The 18,144-nt window shown below is 46.0% G+C and overlaps 1 protein-coding gene across 2 annotated transcripts in view; it reads right to left on the reverse strand.

The window, feature by feature from the left end:
* Nucleotides 1-9,330, reverse strand: part of LOC124969909 (clusterin-associated protein 1) — a 60,539-nt gene extending 51,209 nt beyond the window's left edge. Inside the window, exon 1 of one of the 2 annotated variants that reach the window (XR_007106049.1) lies at nucleotides 9,145-9,326. The gene's annotated coding sequence lies outside the window, so the exon portion shown is untranslated. Of the gene's footprint in view, nucleotides 1-9,144 lie in introns of both variants that reach the window. The other variant, XM_047532920.1, reaches the window with a different exon arrangement.
* Between the last annotated feature and the right edge of the window lie 8,814 nt (nucleotides 9,331-18,144).

Consider the following 18,144-nt stretch of genomic DNA (forward strand, 5'->3'; position numbering starts at 1 on the left):
CTGGTTAAAGGAGGTCTCTTGACAAAGCAGGGCCCTCCTTTCAGGTCTGGCAAGTCATTTCTGGGGTCCAGGGGTCTGAACATCTGCGAGGATCACTGCTGTCATCCAACCTGCTCTGTGGGAGGTCTGTGCCTGTGAGAATAGGTGAGAACAGATACCAAAGCATCTCTATCTGTACAGGCTGAAAGACCACACAGGAAGTTGCTCTTCTGAGTCACACTGTGTGCCCACAAGGGGCCACCCACCTCCCAGGCCCTCAGTGCTGTCGGCAGTCAGTTCTTGTGCCAAACAATACTGAATCAAACCAGTTAAGTGTGGGAGCCCTAGAAATGGCAGGGCCAAAGCCTCAGCAGATGGCAAAGAATGTTCCAACCAACCCACCTCTGGCCCCCTCTCGACACAGGGCTTGGTCAAAGAACTCTCCAGGCCCCCAGAGAGCCTACAGGCCCAGGGCAAAGGGCCCATGGTGATGCATTCTGTTCATTTGAGAGGCTTTCCTCAGGTGACCAGGCACAACCAATGCCGGAAGGACAAAGTGACTAGCTTAGAGACAAGAGCAGAGCAGACTTGAGCCCTGGATGACTTCATGTGCCATTCACGTGACCAACACTCTGGTGCTGGCACCTGTGGGGACCCTCATGTGCCCATCTGGAACTTTAAAACAAATATTTATGCTCCACTGCTCTAAGGTTATCCCTAGACGTGAGACAAGAATTTCCGTGACTCAGCTACAGAAAAGGGATCAGCAGGGCGGAGCCAGCACAGAGGTCCCCGGAGCTGGAGGATGGCACTGTTTGTCTCAGGACAGACAAATGGAACAGGTACCATGGCTGTGCTGGGGGATGGAGGCACCAAAGTCGCAGATATACGAGCCATCTTTTTGTACATTTTTCTAAAAATGCCTGAAACATATTCTCTATGACAAGCACAGACATAGTGTACAGGAGAATCAGAAGTGCACCTGACTTTTCAAGGCAGAACACAAGCTGTGAAGAGTTCCTCCCTGGATGTCCTGGCCCTTTGCCTTCAGGACGTGGGTAAGTGAAGCAATCTAAAGAGAGGCAGACAGGGGATCCTCCAAGACTCAAATGTAGAGCATGCCCTGCTGGGAGTTGTGCCCAGCTGGCTCTAGTTTCCTCACTAATCACTCCTTCCTCCAAATTTTGTGAGGCTGTTTGCAAACCACTCCCACCCCTTTCACACTGAAATAATCCCTCCAGTCACAGGACTGAAGGCTGTTTTTCCCTGAGGTCTTGTGGAAGTAGGAAGGGGCTGGCACCTCTACTTGTCACCATCCCCGCTGGCAGAGCCAAAGCTGGGCACCCTCCTCACCAATACCACTTCCCAGGGCCTCCATGTGCTTGGTCCACAAAGGGAAACAGAGTGGAACAGCTGCAAGATGCCCCAACATCCACAGGCATAAGTACATTCCCTGCCACACACCAATGCAAAGTGCTAGGGCATTCAGGATCCCAGGAACATAGAATACGGTATGTTCTAGTTTAGGGAGGAGGGGTTTCCTGGTACTGTCATGATGTGACACAGAGGCACTTCACTCACACCCCAAGTAAGAAAGGTGGGAGCAACCCTATTTCCTAGAGACTGCTTTCCTAGGCAGGCCTGGTCCTGATGCCCCAAGGGATATCCCACTTCTTCAGAGATGCTGCTTCTGTTACCAGACGAACCAGCAGAATTTTGAAAGACTACCCTGTTCTCTTAACTGCCTGAGAGGTGCACGGGACTCCACCATCAACCTCTAGGAGCAGCCTTTGGGTCTGGCCAGCACGGCCACAGCACCTTGCCCTTCTTTCTCTTTCTCACCATGGCTCATCTTTGCCAGGGCTAGGTTGGCCCGCCACTTGACTTCTATGTTGTGCCCCTTGTGCTCCTAGGCCCTGCAGGGATCTGGAGTCCCAGATCCCCAGGTCAGTCCCAGCAAAGCTCTCCAGCTCTGTGCTTCAGCTTCTTACCTGTGACTCTAAGAGGATTTTATCACTTCCCTCTGAGTTTCCAGGGAGATTATGTGAGATGGCAACTTTCACAAGGCACTGGCCAGCTCTCCATATCCTTCCTCCCTGACCCACACAGGCCCCTGCCTGGCATTTTAAAATCTTTACTGTTGCACAAAATCCCTTCTAGGGGACTGTAGACACACTGTGCAAGACCCCTTTTTACAGGACTTCCTGACGCTTCCTCCGCCTTCAATGTCATGACCTGTAGCACAATAGCTGTTGCCCGCCTCCTGCTTTCCTCCCTCATTCTCTTCTTATGCTCAACAACTTCTTTGTGGCTCAGGAGAGTGTACCCCAGCTGCCCCTCTCTGAGACCCAGCAGCCGCTAACTCAGGAAAACCCCTCCCCAAACTCCCTGGAGCGCTTCTCCTGGTCATTCTTTCTCAGACTCTCGTGTCCCTTTGTCCCATGACAGAGCACTGTCCTTGCCCTTGCCCTGGGCACATCAGGCTTCCTCCTAAGCAAAGTGTGAAGGAAGATGGGCAAGCTCTTCCATGCACAGGAGCTCGACAGCAAGGCCCGGGGAATGTGAGATTCTGCAGACAAAAGGTTTACTGGCTTGGGAAAACCCACAACAGTCAACTTTCAGCTCTTGCCTTTAGGATGGACGGAGGAGAAAAGGAAAAACATGCCAGTGACAGCTACAGGACATTGTCTTGCACGTAGCGAGATGGACTAAGGGCTGAAAGTGGAGCGTGGAGGAGGCAAAAGACCTTTCACTGCTCGTCTGTTCAAGTGAGCAGCTGCCCTCGCTAAGCAAGCCGTCTCCACAGCAGCCTGGGTTTCTTCCAAAATTTCAGTGTAGTAGGAAGATGAATCATTTGCAGGGTGACAAGAAACAAACACCCACCTCTCTTTTTCTGAAGAGTGGCCTCTTACTCAAATCTTCATGCTCTGAAGGAAGCCCATATATTGACCACATACAATTTAAGACACATCTTTAACAGCAATAAATGACACTGGAGGATTCTGTTTGTTGGAAATTCTGTTTAGGACTGGTTACATGAAGGAATGGTATTAGCAATCAGAAAGCGGGTCAAGGGAGAGGGCTAGAGAAGGGTGATGGGAAGGTGCTACATCCTATCTTCTGGTTGTCGAAACCACGTGGAGCTGGACCACACACCTACTCCCAGCCACTCAGGAGGCTGAGGAAGGAGGATTAAAAGTTCAAGGCAAGCCTGGACAACTTAGCAAGACCCTGTCTCAAAATAAACAATGGAAATAAAAAAGGGGGGCTGAGCATGTAGCTCAGTGTCAAGAGTGCCCCTGGGTTCATCCCCAGTATCACAAAAAGCAAAACAAAAAACTCGACATGGATCTGCTCCCTTAAGCTGCGGGTTTGGCCCCATGTTCATTATGCCTCAGTTAAAAACAGCACCACATGGTTCTGGTGAGGTTCTAGGTCCAGATTCAGTCCTTCCTCAGGGTGGAACATTCCTTTCACTTCATATTGTGAATTCATTTGCTCATTAACTTATCAAAGCTGGCCCTGCTTGGGGGAATGGAGTCACATCAACGGGCAGTCAGAATCTCAACCACAGCAGGAGGGGCTTATGGGAGCCACAGAGCTGTCCTGCACCATGACCTAAGCATAGAAACTGCTGCTCTGGCTAGAAGATTCCATGGTAAACAGCACACCAGCGAACACTGCTGTCACCTGATCTGGACAGGGATACTCTTCCCCACAGGGACAAAGAAATCCATCCCCTTGCACCTTCCTGGACACCACACCTGAGGCACACAGGGTCAAAGCTGGTGGAAGATGCCTCAGTGTTGGGCATCTGCCTTGCCAGGCTGGCAGTGCTTTCCTGTTCACTAAACAGCTGAACCCCCTAGGCACTATGGGGTCTCTACTAGAGGGGTTTAGGGCCAGACTGCGGGCTAAGTCAGATTCAAGGAAGGATGAGTCATCTTTTGTGCCCCCTCAGTCAGTGTCAGAACTGCAGAATGACAAGGACAAAGAGGAAGAACGGAGAGAAGACCACCCAGGAGGAAGAGAGAATGAGAGACTCGGGGTCAGAAAGGGTGAAGCCAAAACCAGACCCCATGGCCAAGTCGCCTAAAAGCTTCAGGGGAGTCTCATGTTCCCCGCATAGAAAACAGGGTGCAGGATGATCCTGCCTTCCCCACACTGCGGTCAGTTCTGGAAGAGCAGTCAGTGCTCAAAGCAGTGACAACAAAGGCATGGGCTGGGGCCAACAGGACAGCACTCACCCCTCCTCCCCCACCTCCATGGCCCTTCACACTGGGATCTTGGTAGAAGCTGTCTGAGGGGTGTACCACAATGCAATTTTACATTCAGATTGGGTGAGAGAATCACCTGGTTTTGGTTTGAAAACAAAATTGTCTACAGATGATACTAGATCTTGGGGAACAGGAATCAAGAGACAGAAGAACGTATTTGTTTCATCATTACTTTTCGCAACAGGGAGACTGGACCCCATCTAGGGCTCACACCCATCCTGGAGCTTGTCTACTCCTGTAGAGGGAACAAATGGTACTCTGCACTGCTTGGGGGCACAGGGTGCAATGGAAACGGTGGCTGCTGAGCTTGAAGGGGCAGAGCGCAGCAGCAGGGGGAGTCCAGTTTCAGAAAACTTCGCCTCCCCTGCCTCCCTTCAGTTACCCAGCCCTCTTGCCCCATTGCTCTTTCCCTTCTGCTGGGATTTCTACTGAGGGTTATTGTTGTTTTAAAATAGCTCCTTCTCTGGGTTTGCATTTAAGATCTTCCAGAATCACATGCTAAATATGAAATTGGGTCAAGTTTGGCATAAATTACCACTTGATCATGATCACTTTTTTTCTTTTTTCTTTTGGGTGCTGAGAAATCAAACCCGTGGCCTCATGCATGCTAAGTAAGAACTCTACAACTGAGTTATAACCCCAGTCCTGAGGTTAACTTTTATAACTAAAATGATATTAAGAAGTAATTCAAACTCCTGTCTGAATTTGCCTTTGGAATTATGGCACTCATTTCCCTCTTAGTTAAGTTTTCTGCAATGATCTTGGGTTGTTTTTAATCATCTAATAAATAAATAAATAAATACTTTTAGATGGTTTGTGAAAACACATGCTAAAATAGTCTTATGGGATATTTAAAATTAGTAATGACTGGGAAGTTTTACAGTGTTTCTTCAAATTATGAATAGAATTAGTACTTAAAATAGACTTAAGCACTGACTTTTAAACCCTGTGCCCTTGGAACAGCATGGCACTTGGGGCACTGATGCCAAAAATAAAAATTCTCAACAAGACTGCAAGTTGTAGAGAAGCTTGTGGACAGGTCGGCTGGGCAGGCTCACAGACATTTAACAGGGTTCCTGTGACCATAGAAGAGCAACTCTAATGGTTAGCCAAAATCCAATTTTAAAAATTATTTTGAAGTTTTAAGACAACCATTTCCAAAAGGGCTTATTTTTGGAGAATGGAATATTTTTGTTTTTAAAGTATAAAAGTGCAAAAGTAATCCATGTTCATAGTGAAGTTAATGATTCATAAGCAACACAGAGTAAAAATAAAGATTCTGTACTCATCTCCCCAAAATAATAATGGTCATGGATTTCTTGTGGTATAAGAAAAACATTTTTGACACAGGCGAGATTTTGCCTGGTAAGGGCCTGCAGGCTGCACAGGTGAGCCTCCAAGACTGGGTAGGTAGTTTCCTTTTCTGCCTGTAGACTTCAACAGAAGGCTACCAGGGTGGCCTGAGGGTAAGCAAGGTAATCCGACACTCTGGATAAAAGAGGAGCAACAAATGTCTGACTGGTAAGATGTGCTGAATGCTACAAAGTCCAGGAGTGAATCATCCTGGAACAGGTTACAAGGGCGGTCTGAACAAGCACCTTTCAAAGAGAAACAAGCGTGGGAAAAGTATCCAAGGACATTCCACGATTGCCAAGGGAATGATGGAAATAGTGCTGCGTCAACATTTTCCAGAAGACTCCTTTTCAGTATCTACAGAAATACTATCCACCTACTGTTTTATAAAGTGGTATAGCTTTCTTCTAATCTTTTCAAGACAGGCCCAAATTTCAATACTTTGCTGCCTAATCAATCCTACTTTAGGAATAAACAAAAAAGAGGAACTCCACTTGACTTTTAATAATAACTATATCACAAAAAATAGAGCTGGAAAATTTTTTGAAAATGGAGTTTGCTAAAGATGACAGAATATCTTTCTTTTGTCTACTACAGAAGCAAAAGGAACAGGGACTTTCTCCAACATTTGATCCAAGACCACATCTTTACTTCCCTAGAACTCTGAATCTGTGTTTATTTCTGGCATTAGTGCCCCAAATGCCATGCTATTTCAAGGGTACCAGGTGTAAAAGCCAGAACTAAAAAAGTCTATTTTAGGGCAAAATAAGTAGTCATCCTCCTTATAACTTGAAGAGACATTTGAAATTCCTATGCTGTCACACTCATGGTTGCTTTCACCATTGTTTTTGGTATGCTTGGCCCCTCCAGGCCACATGGGGCCTGACTGAGGTAAAGAGAGGAAGGTGCTGGCACTCATTTGCTGTCTCTCCCCCAACTACCTGACCATTATGGCTCAGAGCTATGGCCACCTCGGGGTGACTGTCATGCTCTCCCACCAGCTTCTGCACTGGGGCATTCCAGCTGCACTGCTCGACACTGACCTGGACCCCAAACCATTTCTTGCGGAAAGCCCTGGCTCCCCATTCAGACCCCTTCCTCACTCCACAAGTGCCCAAAGCAACTGCCCTGCTGTGCATAGCGGAGTATGATCTCTTTCAAGTGTGTGTTTGGACATGCAGGACATTTTTAAATCAGCAATGTGACAGCTGGGCTCCTGACAGTCCCTGAACTGCTCTGCCAGCTCCTATCAGAGGCTATGCTGAAAAGAGTGATTACAGGGAAGGAGGCCCGACTCTGGAGTACCACAGGCACATACAACCATTGCTGAATCAGTCAGCATTTGAAATTAGCCTAAAAGAGTGAGCACTTCTAGCATCACTCTGTAGACCAGCATTTGGCTTGAAAGTATTTCCAGTGACGCACATTTCAGTACAGAGTCCACACCTCAGCCTTGCTTTCTGCAAAAGAGAAACAGAGGTGTCCAAACCAGGAGGGCTTTGTGAGTTCCTTGCAAGGGATGAGGATGAGATAAAGGAGAGTTAAACATAGATATGAAGCCACCATTTAAGAGAAGATGTGCCTAATAAGCAGCCACATTCGGTTCGGGGGCGGGGGGGCGGGGTGCGAGGGGAAGCTGGCACCAAAGAAGTGGGACCTCTGGCCTATTTTGGTTGAGCAAAGACAATCACTGCCCTGAACTCAGAGGTGTTCTGAAGACTTTGTCTACATCTGTTTCCTGTGATTGCTAAGGTAAGGATTCTATACCAATGTGACCTAAACACTTCTCAGGCTGCTGGATGCCACAATGCTGTCAACAGGTACACTGAGGCACAGACAGCCTCCAGGTCATCAGCAAACTGCGACCTACAGGTCATGAGCACCAGCACTCTTCCTGGTCTTGCTTCAGGTGTATCTTTTATTTTCAAATCTCCTGACATCCAGGAATTTCCTTCCATTCCAGTCAGAAGCATGCTGTTGCTAAGCAACTTGGACAACTCACATCTAAAGATGCTCTCCACGCTGTGCGTGGGTGTGGTTAAAATGGGGTGATAAAGTCACTTCAAGTTACAACTGGGAGAGGCTAAAGATAGGACACACGGAGACCTTTAAAAAAAAGAAAAAACTATGCTTTTATGCCGGTGTGTTGACACCAGAACATGCCTGACTTTGCAACACAAACCTAGCACATCTCCTAGCTCCACGAGATGGAATTCCAGCAAACCACAGCCCAGCAGAGGAGCCCATGAATGTCACAATCTCAAAGGACTGATTTGCATGTTATTTCTGATGGGTACTAAATTCTACAAGGGGGATGAAGACCTGTGTTCCCTATTGAGATCAATCTGTTGGCCTGATAAGACAGCCCTTGATTCTCTTCTAGTCTATTTCCATCCGCTCTACTGCAGCTTAGGCCAATTCACTGACATATGCAAACACAGAGAATATACCTGTTTTTGCTCCAGGCCCCTTTTAACTCAAGGATGCTGAAGGTGTTCCTCTTCCTGTCCAGTCAGAAATACCACTGCAGAACTTCTACAACTTCCCTGGACTTCATAGTGTCACATGGACTACAGAATTTGCATTTTGAGTCACACAACTTGCCCTATTCTGTAGTATGTGTCATCCAAGGGTTTTATACCTTAGATACTTTGGTAGAAGGAAAATCTCTGTAACTGGAAACCACCTCTCCAGGGATTTGGTACCATTCTAGACATCACGAAGAGTCACTCTGATGGGTTGATACGCTTTTCTTTCAGGACCAAGGAGTGACAAGAGTGGCACAGAAGCTCACAGCTCAAGGACTTGGCAGAGGGAATAGCGATCAAGGAAGCAGCCAAAGTTCACGATTATTGCAGAGTACCTCCGTACCTCATCTCCAGGGCCCGGGCTGACAACAGCAGGGCACAGGTATTTGTTGGAGGTTCACAGAAGGCCCACAGCTTTCCCTTAATTTTGCTAGGGGGACAAACCACACAAGCTACAGATCCCCTCATCCCTCTGGCAAGTGCCCAATTTGGAGAGGTGGTGGAGGGTCAGCATGGCCGGTCCGTAAGTTCCCAGGAAGGCCAGCATCTGTCTTAACACCATCAGGTATGGCTGGGAAAGTAAGACGCGAGGGACCAAGGCAGAGCCCTGGGCTTTGAGGAGCCCACAGGAGGGTCAACGAGTCCACCCAGTCAGCGCGGCGCAACAAGTACCCAGAGGCTAGGGCCGCGCGGGGCGGCCGCGGATACACAGGCCGGGCCCTCCGCCTCCGGCGCCCCGGGGGCGGGGCACCGCGCACCGCCCGGCAGTTCTCAAATTCCGCGACCACTCGCCTTGGGGTCCAGAGCGGAAATGACCCCAGGAGACGGCTGGTCATCCGCAACCCTCGCCCGCCTCCTGGCTGGCGCACTCGGGCCGCCACTGGAACCCACCCGCGGGCTGTACGCTTGAGCAGCGAGGGCGCGCTGGCCTCCCCGGGGCCCGGCCCGCAGCAGCCTCGGTGCCGCCGCCCGTCCTCCCCACTGCAGGCCAGAGCCCGCCGTCTCACCTCGGGCGGGAGCCGGTGGCAGCTGAGGGCGTCGCGGGACTCAGCGCATCCTGGGGAATCAGAGAGCCGGGACCTGAGACCGCGCGGGGCCCGCAACGAGTTATGTAACCGGCAGGGGCCGCAGCCCGGACGGAGGCGGCGGCCCGCGGCACTTCCGCCTCCCGCGCCCAGCCGCGCCGCAGCCCGGAAGCGGATTCGACACCGCCCCCTGACGCCAGCGCCACCATTTTGGGGGCGGGCAGACCCCGAAAGCGGGCGGGGAGGGGCGCGGCCGCGGAGAGCTGCGAGTGCGAGCTAGGCGCTCGCCGCAGCCCGAGCCCTCCGTCGGCGCTGCGGGCTCCTGTAGCGGGTGGGAGGTGGCCTCAGGTGGTTCCTCTGCACCAAGGAACTCGTCCAGAGTTTGCTGCTGGGGACACGCAAAGCAGACTTCACAGGAACGCTTACCTTGCTTTTAAATAGCGACAAAGATCCACACACATCCCCAAAGGATGGAACAAGAACCTGCGTAAGGCCAGGCTCAAACGAGTAACCCTAAAAGGATTTAATTACTATCCAAGAGAATAAGTCATCGCAAACACTTTTGTGCCAATACTATACACGAGTACTTAGAAATATTAAAATTAAATACTTTTGACATTTTGAGAAGGAAAATGTTCCTGAAGATGTTATGTTTTAAAGGTAATTTGATATAACTACACCAAGAGTAATATGGCAAGGTGCTATATCAACACGGAATAGTTAAATCTATTGCCGTCCATGTAGTGGCTAGCAGAATCTTGATTTCCATAAAGCAATCTGTATTTTATTTTCGCAACAGTTTCTGTAAGTTTCTAACTTTTAAAAAAGGGTGGAAAAATCACTTGGCCAAAATGAAGATCCATATACTATTTACAACTCTGTAGACTTACATTTCAAGTATCACAATGTTGTTAGCAGCAGGTGTAGTGAGTATTTGGACCTTTTTAAGACATTTTGAACATTCGACATTTTGAACATTGGATAATATTTAGTGTGTCGTCGTTGAATTATTTCTAGTTAAACATGTTACAAAAATTAGGATGGATTAGAAGATTCACACAATATGGCAAGATAAAGGGAAAATGAGGTTAGAAAACTAGAATGTGGTGGGCGTGTAAAATGCACATTATGAAGTCCTACTTACTTTCTAAACATGTGCTGCACTTTTAACTCAAGCTTTCCAAAATCCACCTTGAAGACAATTGGTTACAAGATTTATCTAACCAGTGTTTGAGAGAGTAGCCCCTGAAATCCATTGTCCCATACCTCTTCCTTTTTCAGAAAAGAAATCTGAAGGAATTCTAATCTGTCATATGTTCTTTTTGCCTTTTTTTTGGGGGGGGGTACTGGGGATTGAACCCAGGGGCACTTTACCACTGAGCTACACCCCAAGCCTTTTTTATTTTTATTTTTAAACTCTGAGACAAGGTCTCTCTAAGTTGCTGAGGCTGGCCTTGAACTTGAGATCCTCCTGCCTAAGCCTCCCCAGTCGCTGGGATTACTGGCATGTACCACCGCACCATGCTGTCATATCTTCTTCTAGTGATAGAATCCCATTCCTTATAGCAAAACAAATCATTGTCAAGATAACCTTATACTTAGACTCCCTTGCATCAAGGATAGGCTCTATGCTAAAGTTTTTACTGGTAACCAAGAAGGAAAGCGAGGAAAGGTAACTTCTGGGTCATATCCTTAAAAGGACATTGCTAAAATGTTAACTGGTGAAGCTAGGTGAAGGGTACATAGGTGGTTACATTATTCTTTCAGATATTCAGGAAGACTGAAAATTTCAAAGTAAAAATGGTGGGTTAAAAAAGGAAATCACCTGCTCTCCACTGCTTCTCTCCCACCTCTCCCATTTGCTAGGACATGAACATAGTAGTAAACCCCTTCAGATATATAGAAGAGGCAAAAACCAACCCAGGTCCTTGCTCCCCAGCATAGGCTGTGGTTCAGAATCTGACCTTGAACTTGTTAAAAATGCAGAAGCTTAGGCTTCACCCAGACCAACTGAATCAAAGGGCATTTAGCTCAGCACTGGCACTCGATAGGATCCCCAGGTGAACAATGGTAAGCATGTTAAAATTTGAGACACACTCCCTAGGTGATGGCACAGTGAGGACATTTCTGTTGTTTCTAGGGCTCCATGCATTGCACTGTGAGATGAACTGGCTTATAAATCCACTCAAACCTGAAAACACTCTTTTTAAACACAAATGAGAAAATGATTACAGTTTCCCCAGGGTTTCCTATGTGCCAGGCCTTGTGTTAAGTATTTTACACAAGCTCTCATTTATCCTCAGGACACCTTGGGCACCATGTGTTGCTACAGGGATATTCAAAGTCCCCTAAGAAAATATCCCACCCTTCCCACTGGGGGTGGCCTTAGCTTCACCCTCTGTTCCAAAGTGGTCCCTAACTGGTTTAATCAACTAAGATCACACCTTTCTCCCTTGGTATGGTGATAATTCAGATGACCCTGGTGTAAGCAAGAGAAGGTGAGGGGCATCTCCTGGTCATGGGGATTGTCTCAAGAATGGTCACAGCTAATTGTAGGAAGTGCAGTTCTGATCTGTCCCTCAAGTCTTCGCCTTCTTGGTTTCCCTCTGCTGTATTCTACTTCTTCCACTTAATCCAACAAATTACTAGCTTTGTAATGACCATCTTCCTCTTCAGTTAATCTACTGAACTGAAAGTTTTGCTAAAACTGAATTCCTTCCAGTTGTGAAGTCAGGGCAGAGCTGCCACCTCTCTCCTCTAGAAGTTCTGTTTCATCAGGAGCCCTCTGGAGAGCTCTGTCTCTTCTCCCCCTGGCACTAAGTGTATTATCAGGGACATCACTATTATTATCTTGCCTACTCCCGGCTCCTTTCACCCTCTGGCCTTGGGTCAAGCAGAGAGACACCAAAAGGCACTACTGGTGGTGGAAAACTGCAGTCTCCCATGGTCTGGTCACATACCAACCTGCCAAGCAGGGCCTTTAAAAGGAAGCCCTTGATTCTTGTGTCCTCAGCTGCCCAGCTGTCTCCTAGCCTTGGAGACAAGGATGTAATCAGGTTCCTCTGGCCTAAGGAGAGTAGCAAGGTACCATCTGCATGGACAGTCTCTGTCCTCCTCTGAAGATGCTCCAAGACCAAAATCTCTATAGTGGTATTTTCATGTTCACCCACCCTTCTTCATTGTCATGAGGTTTTTATCTGGTCCATATAGGATCAAAGTCCAGTATTGCTCTCTTACTCCAAGCCCGGGTGATCCCAAAGCCTCCCTTCTCTGGATGCTGCCCACCTATGGCCCACTGCTCCATTTGGAAAAGGTGATCAGTAAGATGGCCTATAGCTGGGGAGGGAGGACAGCAAGGACTGGCAATTCAGTTTTCTCACCAATACCTGGACATTCAGGTGGTGAAACCACAGCTCACAGCCCTGTACACACACCTGCACGCTTTTTTATTACAGATGCTTTCAACTTACGATGGTTAATATTCATAGACTGAAAATATTGTTAAGTCAAAACTACATTTAACACTTCCAATCTACTGAACATCATAGTTTAGCCTAGCCTACCTTCAGTATGCTCAGAACACTTACATTAGTCTATAGTTTGGCAAAATCACCTAATACAAAGCCTATTTATAATATTGACTATCTCGTGTAATTTATTGAATACCTGTATCCACAAAAACACTGTCAATATTGAATACTTGGAGCATATTGATTGTTAATTCTCCTGATCATGACTGACTGACCAAGCTGTGGCTTTCACTGCCCAACATCTTTTATCCCCCAACTTCAAAAATCTGTTCTTTTTAGATATATATGACAGTAGAGTGTATTTTGACATATTACACATATACAGAGTATAACTTATTCTAACTGGGATTCCTTTCTTGCTGTTGTACACGATGTGCAATTTCCCTGGTTGTGCATTCATATATGAACATAGGTAAGTTATGTCTAATTCATTCTACTGTCTTTCCTATTCCCATTCCCCTTCCCTTCATTCCCCTGTGTCTAAGCCAATGAACTTTTCTTCCCTACCTGCTCCCACCATCTTGAGAGTATTGTACCACATATTGCTATTCTGGGAAAGATCCAAGATTTGAACTGTGGTTTCCACTGAATGTGTGCTGCTTTTGCATCATTGTAAAGCTGGAAAATCATTAAGCTGAACCATAGTAAGTTGGGGACTATCTGTATTTCCCTAGGAAAAAGTTCCAGAATGTTGGTTAAATTATTTTAATTAACCACATTTTAACGTTGGAAACAAATCCCAGACTGCCTGCCAGAAAGGTTTTTACTAATGTGTTCTCATACCAAGAGCAAGAAGACTCTACACTTGCTACATCAGGACAAATGGCCCACACCCTTGCCAACGTGGGATGCTATTCTTTTTTTTTTAATTTTTTAATTTGTCCAAAATATATGGAAATTCTCTTTTGGTGTGAAATAATGCATGTGTATAAGATGGATAATCAAGGATGAGACTACTTCTTGCGATCAGAACCAAAACAGAGGAGGAGAAGGACCATGTGGCTATATAGTTCCTGTCTCAGAGGGTCAGGGCAGTACAACAAAGGGTCTGTTTCTCCATTTATACTGTTAGTGTACCCTAAGATCGGGCTTATCAATCAGACTCACAAGGGATTGTTGTTTAAATCAAATATTTATTTGCATACAGTTAAGAGTGACTGGAATACTCATATCCATTTTATTTATCAAAGTAATATACTCATTTACCCTCCTACCAAGTAAGTGAAAGCCTTTATTTTACTAAGTCCCCGGTATCATTCAGTAGTAATAATTTAAAAAGTATTTAATAATTGACAGGTCAAAAATGGATTTCAGGGCAGGGGTTGTAGCTCAGTGGTACAGCACTTGCCTAGCATGTGTGAGGCACTGGGTTTGATCCTAAGCATCATATAAAACATGAAATAAAGTTTAAAAAAATGGATTTCACTTAAGTTAGTTTCCTCTGAATACAAGGGCAACATTCCAAGTAGGACAGAGGAGGCATTGACTGCCCTCCTGGAACTCTTTTGCCCACTAAGGCTGGATCCATGCCTCATCCTTCAGGGTAAAAAACAGTCTTTTGGGGGCTGAGGTTGTAGCTCAGTGGTAGAGCACCTGGCCCAGCATGTGTAAGGCACTGGGTTTGATCCTCAGTACTATATAAAAATAAAAATAAAAATAATAAAATGCAATGACATTATTAAAAAACAGCCTTCGTGTGTGTATGTGTAGGGGGCAGGGTACTGAGGATTGAACCCAGGAGCACTGTACCACTGAGCAACATCCCCAGTCCTTTTTTGAGTTAAGGTCTCACTATGTTGCCCAGACTGGCCTTGAACTTGTAATCCTCCTGCCTCAGTCTCCCCAGTCACCAGTCACTGGGATTACAAGCATGCACCACCATGCCCAGGCTTTTTGTGAGCTTCAGGCAGAAAGAGGCAAGGTCATCACTCTACCCCTGGCCATCCCATCTCTAACTCCTAGGCAATAAATCTCAGTTAAATCCTGGATCTCAGAAGTCCCAATTTGATGAACCATTTGATGAGGGACAATAACTTAAACATTTGGTCTTCTAACCTACTATCCATCCTGTCATTTCATTCTGTCCTCTTTATGTCTAACCTGCTTTCTCTGTGGGTCTCATTACCCTTCAGGAGTCTCTGTTTGAGGCTTCATTTAATGAGAATCAAGCAGGGGCTAAAGTTGTAGCTCAGTGGTAGAGTGACTGCCTAGCACATGTGAGGCACTGTTCAATCCTCAGCACCACATAAAAATAAATAATAAAGGTATTGTGTCAAAAAAAGAATCAGTACTGGCAGGTCCAGAATCTCTGAATGGAAGCTGCTCTGACCTCAGTGACTGAAAAACAATTTGGTTGGAATCAACAGAGTATAGCTAGTTTCTAGTAATGATATTAACATGTTGGAGGAAATTCTACAGCACCATATCTCTGATGAAGAGATTCCTATCCAGCTAGAGATAACCCTGGTCTTGAAATCATGAGAGCCTCTAATTTTTGGTTAAAGTAAAACTTGCAGGAATAAGATACAGCCATCATTCCCTTGATAAGGTACTGGGAATCAGAGAATACCAGTTTTCTAACTGCTCTGTTGAGCATTCTGGATACCTGTGAGAAGAGCCTCTCTAAAGTTGGGAGGAAGATAATCTTCCTTACCTGTACTTTAGTGTACCATGAGAGGGCTCTGTGCCAATTTTTGATGGGTAACAGTCATAAGAACGAGATACATTTAATTTTAAGTAATGGATCCTAAAAAGCAGCATTATCTCTGAAGAGAACCATTCCAAATTTAATGAGCAATTAATTCTGGAAATTATCTTGAAATTCATCAAGGAAAAATATGTACTTAAGAGTAAACAGTGGTAATCTTCAGGTGATATGAATGTGGTGCTTTGAAAAATTCTTTTTGCTTATCTCTATTTTGAATTTTCTAAAACACACATACTGCTTTTATAATAATAAAAGATTTTTTTTTGGTACTGGGGATTGAACCCAGAAGGGCTTAGCCACTGAGCTACATCCCCAACCCTTTTTATTTTTTTTAGACAGGGTCCCGCTAAGTTGTTTAGGGTTTCACAAAATTGCTGAGGCTGGGTTTGAACTTGCAACCCTCCTGCCTCAGTCTTTTGAGCTGTTGGGATTACAGACATGCACCATGGTGTCCAGCAAGTTATTTTTAATGAAAAAAGATGTGATCTTATGAGAGAAAGCTGATGTTTGGCTACCAAAAGCATTTCAATACATAGAGATTGGTATTATTATTACTCTTTGTATATTAAAGGTGGAAATGGAGAATCTTCCAAAAGGAGGTGGTGGATTTTTAAATTTTTATTATTAAAATATGTCACTTGAGCATATCACATGTATACATACAATCAAACATCTCTGGTTTTTTAAAATTGAGTTAGGTATATAATTCAGTCTTATTCTTTCAATCTTAGTGTAGTTTAGACTCCATCTCATCAAGTTTTCAAGTTTCCTCTTTCTTGGTCCACTTGTTTATAGTTTTGGTAGTTAGCTGCTAGAAGGGCTAGGGAAGATTTTGTTTCTTCTGCCATTTCAGGGATAACTTTCTTTTGTTATATAAAAAGTTAATACTACAAGCTTCAAATCTAGGCATTGGAAACTGTGCTTATCTTTCTGTAGTAATGGGAATGGGGTTCAAAATCAAGAGACATGCAAGCCTACTGTTCTTTGTGAAAGAGCTGCAAATCCAGATTAGAAGATTCTGAATCCTCAAACAAGGCATCCCTGAAAAAAATTAGCATGAAGCATAAATTAAAAGGAGAAAGACGACTACATGAGCTGTACCATGACTTTATGATGAAGATACCTTTAGTTTAGTCCTCCATATACCAGGCCATCTGCTCTTCTCCTACATATATGCTTTGGACTGGTCTAGCCTAAAAGGAAGTTAGTTCTTATTCTTCCATCTGTCCTTGAAGCACCTTTCTCCTTCTGGGACCCTCAGCTACCTCTTTTGTGACCCATTTCAACAAGAATTCCTTCATAGCTGTCAATAGATGTCACTAGTAATACGTTAAGTATTTGCTACTTATCCAACTTCCTTTTCTTTTCTAATAGAGCCCTGATTTTGTACAGGTAGATGGTAAGGGAAGGCTGGGTCCTGCTCCCAATGACACGGCATGAAGATGATGGACTAAACCCAATTATGATAGTCTTTTTTTACCTTGAAAATGACTGGTTTATCTTAAGTACATGGCATAATACGTGTCTGCATGTATTATCTAGATTGCATTGTCCCGTTCACTAACAGGCTAAGAATAACAGAGAAGAAATATGGAGGAATTGGGACCTTGATGCTGTCACTAAATTAACCAACTGTTTGATTTTTGAACATTGTTTTGTTGGGCTTTCTGTTACTTGCAGTTGAAATTATCCTGTTGATATTCCACCAAATCCTGCTACTTGTCAACTCTTGTAATACTGTTTTAATAAGCGTGCAATCATTCCCTGAGTAACCTGGCACTAGAATAAGAAAATATGCTGAGATTCACTTAGAATTTTTATGGTACCTGTCATTGTTGTTTTTTTCTTTTTCTTTTTTTTTTTGCCCTCTGGAACAATTTCATAAACTGACAATTTCTTTTACTTACATCATCATCTTTGAAACTGTCCTCTAACTTACTGAAAAGAGACATTCTGAGTTCTCTGTTCAGCGGAAAGAGTAAAATTTTTAAAAAGCTGAGTTAAGCCAAGTTAAAAGTTGGTCGAGATAACACAGGCAACCAGTGGCAGAGTTCGGGAAAGACCTCGGCTTTCTGACCGTTTCTAACCACCGCACCCAGCGCCCATCGTGTGGGACCTGTCCGGCACTGGAAAGGCGGAATGGGAGGGATTAGGAGTGGACCGACGTCTCGCGCAGGAAACAGAGGCTCTACTCCCGCCAGAGGTCCGCCGTGTTTTGAGTCAGTCGGTTGGGCTGCAGCCACTGGTAAGCGCACTGGAGACGAGCAACCAGGCCTGCGCTGAACTGAACCTCGTGGGCGCAGGAGACCCCTCTACATCCACGGCCCCGCGTCCCGAAGACCGGGTGCTCCGTCCGCGGCTAGGCCGGGCCGAGTCCCTCGCCCCCGCCAGGCCCGCCCCTGAGGTGCACAAGGCGCTGCTGGCCGCTCCTAGATTTCGTTACCGACTGTCTTTCGAGTCCTGGAGTCTTTCTGGGTTCATGCCTTCCTTCTCGGAAACATCCCGTCTCTCAGGATCAGCAGGCCTAGAGCTCACAGGGGAGACCCCGCCAGCGGAAGCGGAAGTACCCGCTGGTAGAAAGGCTGGAGAACCGAGGTCTCCCGCTCGCCCCGCTTTCCAGACCTCGGTCAAGCTGCTCGATTGGCCCACTCGGAAGAAGATCCGCCCCCTCGGGGAATGCTGGCCAATCGCAGCGCGGCACGGCGGAGGGCCCGCAGCGCGTCGCTCCCCGAGGCTCCCCACGGC

Source organism: Sciurus carolinensis, chromosome 18 (genome assembly GCF_902686445.1).
Source record: "Sciurus carolinensis chromosome 18, mSciCar1.2, whole genome shotgun sequence".
NCBI lineage: Eukaryota > Metazoa > Chordata > Mammalia > Rodentia > Sciuridae > Sciurus > Sciurus carolinensis.